The following is a 6,000-nucleotide window of genomic DNA, read 5'->3' as shown; positions in this document are numbered from 1 at the left end:
CTGTGAATTATTTGGCAGATTTTACTTCATACATGAAGAGGTCTTTAATTATGACAGTGCTCCTTTAATTTAACTGTGATGCACCTGTAACACAGTGCTGCTGCTTTGAGGGGGAAGAAAGTGATTTTATATTAAAGATATTAACTGTTCTGGTTTTTTGATGGTTTTTGCTTAGTTCTTACAAGTAGCAGCACATTTTCACTTTATACACTTGCTTTGTTAGCCAGCTTTTAAAAGACTTTCAGTGCCTGATTCAGCAGTTGTAGAGAATTAGTTCTGCAGCAATGCCAGGTCCGTTTATAATAAATAATAACTCAGGCCACAACTGCTGAATCTGCTCCGAATGAGTCGACATTCCCTCCCCAGTTCTATATAACACAGCACTGCTCTTCTAGAAGTAAAGCTGCAGTGTTGTGACTTCCTTCTCTTGTTTTTTCTTGTCAAAAGAAACAATTTATGTGGTTTGTTTAAGTAAGTCAGCTGTGTTGACAGTAAAAGACATTTTTTCGTATTCCTGTTCAGCTCTGAGTTAGAAGTGTTGAGTGTAACAATGTTAGGAATCAGCACAGAATCACTCATCTCAACCTGTATCCTGTGCTGCTTGGTGCTGAGTTTGCCCATCCAAGCTTGTGCCTCCATGTGCCATGTCCTCAAAAGCAGCACTACCCAGCCAAGATGGAAAGTCTCCACAGTCCTACTGCAGTACAGAGCTTTAGGGGGACTTCAGAGTACACTGGTTCTGCTTGGACAAAAGTTTCTGGAAAGGTTGCTCTTTCAAGGCATGAGTGTAATGGCTCTAGGTGTAATGGCCAGCACCTGAGCCCTTCCTGCACAAAGCTCTTTGCCCAGCTTGAAGAAAAACAGCATAGAAATTATGAGACTAACAAAAAGCTATAAGGAGTTAATTATCTGCATAGACAGTTCAAGTCCTTAAGTGGCAGAGTCCCATTGTTCATTTGAAGACTTCAATAAGGAACAGTATTAGAAAGACTAAATGAATACTGAATTATGAAAAATGTTAAACAGATAAGGCCTCCTCTTTGTTAGTGGCTCTTTTCTGTGAATTAAGTGTTTTGGACAATAGTCAGCTAGGCAATACAGCAAGTTTCTTGCCATATCAGTGTCTCCCTGCTCTGCCTTAAAGAGAGATTGCAAAGATACTGATACCATCAGCTGTTTCCCAGCCTGCAGCAGTACTGTTAGTGTGAAGCACTTCATTTTTCAAGCATAACTTCCCTGTGGCTGGCTAAAAAAGCCATTTCAGCTTCAGTATACTGAGTTTAGTCTCCAGTTGTGACCATCAGCCTGGTATGTTGTACAGCTTGTAGGATACCTACTGCCACATCCACATGCACCTCATCTTCAAAAAATCCAGTCAGCAGCCCAACTCCAGGCCCCGGCTTTGAGTGCAGCACAGGACTACTACTTTTAATTGTGGCAGAAGTTGACTGAAAACTGAAACAATGCCAGAGCTTCCTGGCCATTGAAGAGGAAAGGCCATACTTACAGAACACATAGAACTTAAGGTAACAGGCTCTGTTTTTCATCAGGAGGTGACTCTGATTAATGGACCTTAAAGAGCTGACCTGTGGGGACAGTACCGTGATGAAGTTTTGCCCGTGAGTTTACACCTTCTGCTGCCTGCAGCATCATGCTCTTCAGTCTGTGCTTCTATTCCGTGCAGCACCACTGCCAGCTGACAGCACTGGCCTCCTGCACAGCCACTGCAGGCCCAGAGGGGATGTCTCATCAGATTCCCTCCTCCTCAAATGAGAGGAAGATTCTTTCTGAGTACCCGTTTCAAGGAATGGTTCCTTGTTTGTTCATTCTAGAATGTAAATAGGACAGCGTGCTTGTCACAGAAAATAACACCAAGGGGGTTTTGTGTTCACAAAGATCACAATTGACATGTCAGAGCTTGATGCTGGAAAGCAGCAGGGTTTTCCTAGAAACATGCAATGCATTGCTATCAGGAAGTACTGGTGCCCTAAAATAAAATCCCCACACTAGACTCCTGCATGTTTTAACAGTTTAATGATAAAAAGCCTTTAAATGTTGTTTTTCTTATGACTTTTAAATCATTAAGTGGATTATAAACTGGTATACCCTATTTTTCCCGTAATGCACAGGCTTTCTGCAGCCCAAATGACATCTCTTTCACAAACCACTCCTCAGACCTGCACCAAAATGTCCATTTAACAAAAGGCATTTCGAAACCCTTTGCTTCTGTAATCATCCTCTTTTCCCTCTAACCTCTTTCTGTCATCCCCTGTTACACTCAGGCTGAGTGCTGTGGGGCAAGGACACATCTCTCTAATTGTATGGGCTCACCCGCTTGAAAAGCAGTATGAGACACACACACTGCACCCAGTGACAGAGGAGAAAAAAATTCCATACCTCCCCACTCCCAGATACCTGTAACCTTTGTTACTGTCAACAAGAAATCCTTCCTTACCTTGTAATAAATGTCACCTCTGAGCCAAGAAGTCAGGGAAGTTGTCGACATCCCCTTCCTCTGTAGCCTTTTCCTGTTGACTTAAGAATCTTTTGGAACTCTCTTCTTTCTACAGTTTCGTGCTCTTGTAGTGAAACATCAGTCTATTCTTGGATCTGACTCCACCATAATTGAAGAGAAAAACCCAAAACAACCCAGGACCATTAACCCATATAAACACATGGTCTACAAATAATTAAATAAATGTGATCTGGGCCTCCACTGGTGGGAACAGAGAGCAGCTCCTGCTGTTCAGCTGTTACAGAGCTGGACAAATAATCTCATCACACTGGCAAATTATAGTGTCATTGTAGAATTACATTTGTGCCATCGGCTAAGGAGTGACTGAACGAGAAAAAGTAGACTGATACTTCTTTTCCACAACAAAACATGAGAGAAAGATGTGTCCATCTGTACATTTATATTTAAACCTTGGGGAGATGGTTTGTGAGTTACCTGGTGTTGCAGCCTTATTACACTGAACGTTTTTCTTCTGCCTGTGACATGTATTTTACCAGTTTGCAATGTGTTCATTTGTGCAATGAGTATGAAGTATTCCTATAGGATTTGCATTAATTGGGTGGAAAAAGAGTGGCTATTCAGTTTTCATTACATTATTTTAGTTGATAGAGTGCTTTTAGAGTGAATAACAGAAAACACTTAAATGGAAAAGCCTTCGTTTCCCCCTTCAGTGTATAGGTAAGGTACTGATTAGAGTCAGCTGCCACATCCAGCACCACAGGCACCTTTCTGCAGATGGAGGCTTTGGCATGGATTCCCTTTTAAAGCCAAAAGCACATCTCCACTAACAGCCTCAGAGACATATGAATTGTTTCTCCAACTCGTCATTCATAAAACACTTAAATGGAAAAGCCTTCGTTTCCCCCTTCAGTGTATAGGTAAGGTACTGATTAGAGTCAGCTGCCACATCCAGCACCACAGGCACCTTTCTGCAGATGGAGGCTTTGGCATGGATTCCCTTTTAAAGCCAAAAGCACATCTCCACTAACAGCCTCAGAGACATATGAATTGTTTCTCCAACTCGTCATTCATAGTTGGTATTGTTTTATTCCTCACACTTCTGAGAAGCGTTTAGCAGCAAGAAATTAGGATCTGCTCTTCTTACGCTCTTCAGTTCTGGGAGGATGGAATTCCTGCATGAAAGGCTGATCGTGCTTCATTTCTGCCCTATAATTGGCTCCCCGAGGCAAACATAAGAGTCACGGCAACTACAAAGCAAAAGCTGTATCCAAATGCAAGGCCCTTCCTCTGCTCACCTCGGCAACAGAGGCTGACAGAGGAGCAAATTAGGGAAAAAAGGGTATACTGTTTTATACTTAGCTTCATTTCCACACCTATGTTAAAGATGCTTTGAGCTATTTCATTTATACTGTTTTCAAGTGCACATATCCAATATTCAAAGACATTATGGAAGATGAAGTGACAGTTCAATCGTTTTGTGCATTTAACCCCTCCTACACTCTACATAAACAGTTTTCATTTCAACAATTTGGACATCCTGCCCATCTTAGGTGTATCCCTCTACTCCTGCCCCCCGCTGTTTGTTGAAATATAAACCCCTCTTTTCCATCCTTCATTTAGTGCAGCTACTCCTCTTTGACATTTCTTCATTTGCCTGAGCTGGATTTTCTCCTTTGAACTCATCCCGTGTAACAATTGTTGGTTCGTTCAGATGACCACTTGCTCCAAACACCAGCACATGAAACTCCTTCTCCCAACAGAGTAGCCTGCGTGCTCCTCCCTCAGGGACAAGCAGCTCTTGGGACTGGTCTACACACCTGAGTTGTGTTGGTCTAACACAAACACACTGATGTTGGAACACACCTATGTGCCGCTTGCGTGTGCTGTCATGTTGCATTGTCACCAGCTGACATAGGTAACACATAGCACAACCCATCAGCTCCTTCCCCAGGCATGCCAGGTATACTCACTGGTGTCTCCTTCCATTACCAGAGAGGCACAGGAAGATTAGTTTGCATCCTTACTGGGAGATTCTACCTAGTTTGAGCGAAAATATAGGTTTGGCTTAAAATGGAGGCTCTCTGTGGGAAGGGAAAGGGCCTGGCTTCTCTCTCCACCTCCTGCTGGGGGTGACCAACCCTGTTGCAGAGCTGGTAGCTCAGTCACTTTGGCTTCTCTGCATGAGCAGCCAGTATGGAGTCGTCCTGTGCCCCCACGAGACAATGGTCAGGGGCTGTACCTCTGCAGTCAAATGCCCATTTCAGCTTCTCCCACAGACAGTCTCTCCACTGTTGGTGTATTTCTTCATATTGGTCAGGTTTTCAGATACAGAAGTTAAGCTCTGGCCCAGCCCTTTCTTTTCTCCCTTCAGGCTTCAAATAAGGTGCTGACTGCTTGATTTCACTTCCTTGGCCACTCTGGTGGTCTTGCTTTTTCAGGCCCAAAATGGCAAAGGCAGCTGAGAGAAAATGCACATAACAGCTGTGGAGCCTTGCTGCTGTACCCCACACCTGCCTTCCTCAGCCCTCATCACAACTGAACCATCTGTCTACAAGGTGATCTCTCTCTTTCCTTGAAATGGGGGCACAGTGAAAGCACGCACACAACGCCAGACAACTGAACCAACTCAGAGTAATTCAAAGTCACAAGTTGGAATTGATTATATGAATACAAAACAAAACCATTTGCCCTTTTGAAACTGAAAAAACATGCAAGTTCTCTTTGGCTCTTCCCAAATCTAAGCTGCTCCATTATTTACAAAAGGAACAAAGTTTTGAATCAAACTTTCACTTAAACAAATGCAACTTTCTCAGAGGCCCTTCCATGCTCTGCCAGGCTGGGAAAGGAAAACCAAGTAGCCAGTTCTCTAGCACCATTAACTAGTGTTAATGCAGTAGTAAGGAGCTTCCCCTCATCGCCACTTAGAGACCCCAAGTTTCTCCCTTTGGGAACAAATTATTGGCAGTTGTGCAAGCACCACAAATAAGGAATCTCCTCATGACCTTTATTTCTCTTCAGTTTTGTAAAGCAGTTGGGATCCAGATAAACAAGGTCAAATTGCAATCCAACAAACGTTTTCTATTCAAAAGCATTTGGAGAGGTCTTTCTACTGCAACACTTTCTACTAGCAAAACGTTCATTAAATCTAGTGACTTTTTAAACAAGATTAATACAAAGCTAGTCCTTGAAATAGAAACCATCAGTAGAAGGATCTTATGCTAATAAAATCTGCAAACAGGTACTTAAAACTGTACAGAGCAGAAACCTTGCATTTAAGCAGAACAACTGAAACAACCTATTTTTGAGGGTATTGGAACCCCAGCCTTATCTCAAGATACAGAATGAAATCATTGAGAAATACCACCAGAAACTGAAGTTACTTACAGTCCTGTGGTTAAACCACTGAATTCCAAATAAAAAACTCTTCAGTCAATGACAAAAATACCACTGTGCTTTGTGTGTGTGAAATCAAATGGTTTAAACTTGAGTGCCTTTGTCCCAATTAGATGAATATTCAAAGTGGT

The sequence above is a fragment of the Acanthisitta chloris genome, unplaced genomic scaffold (genome assembly GCF_000695815.1).
Source record: "Acanthisitta chloris isolate BGI_N310 unplaced genomic scaffold, ASM69581v1 scaffold6354, whole genome shotgun sequence".
NCBI lineage: Eukaryota > Metazoa > Chordata > Aves > Passeriformes > Acanthisittidae > Acanthisitta > Acanthisitta chloris.
The sequence above is the reverse complement of the archived record's forward strand: the minus strand, read 5'-3'. Positions refer to the sequence as shown.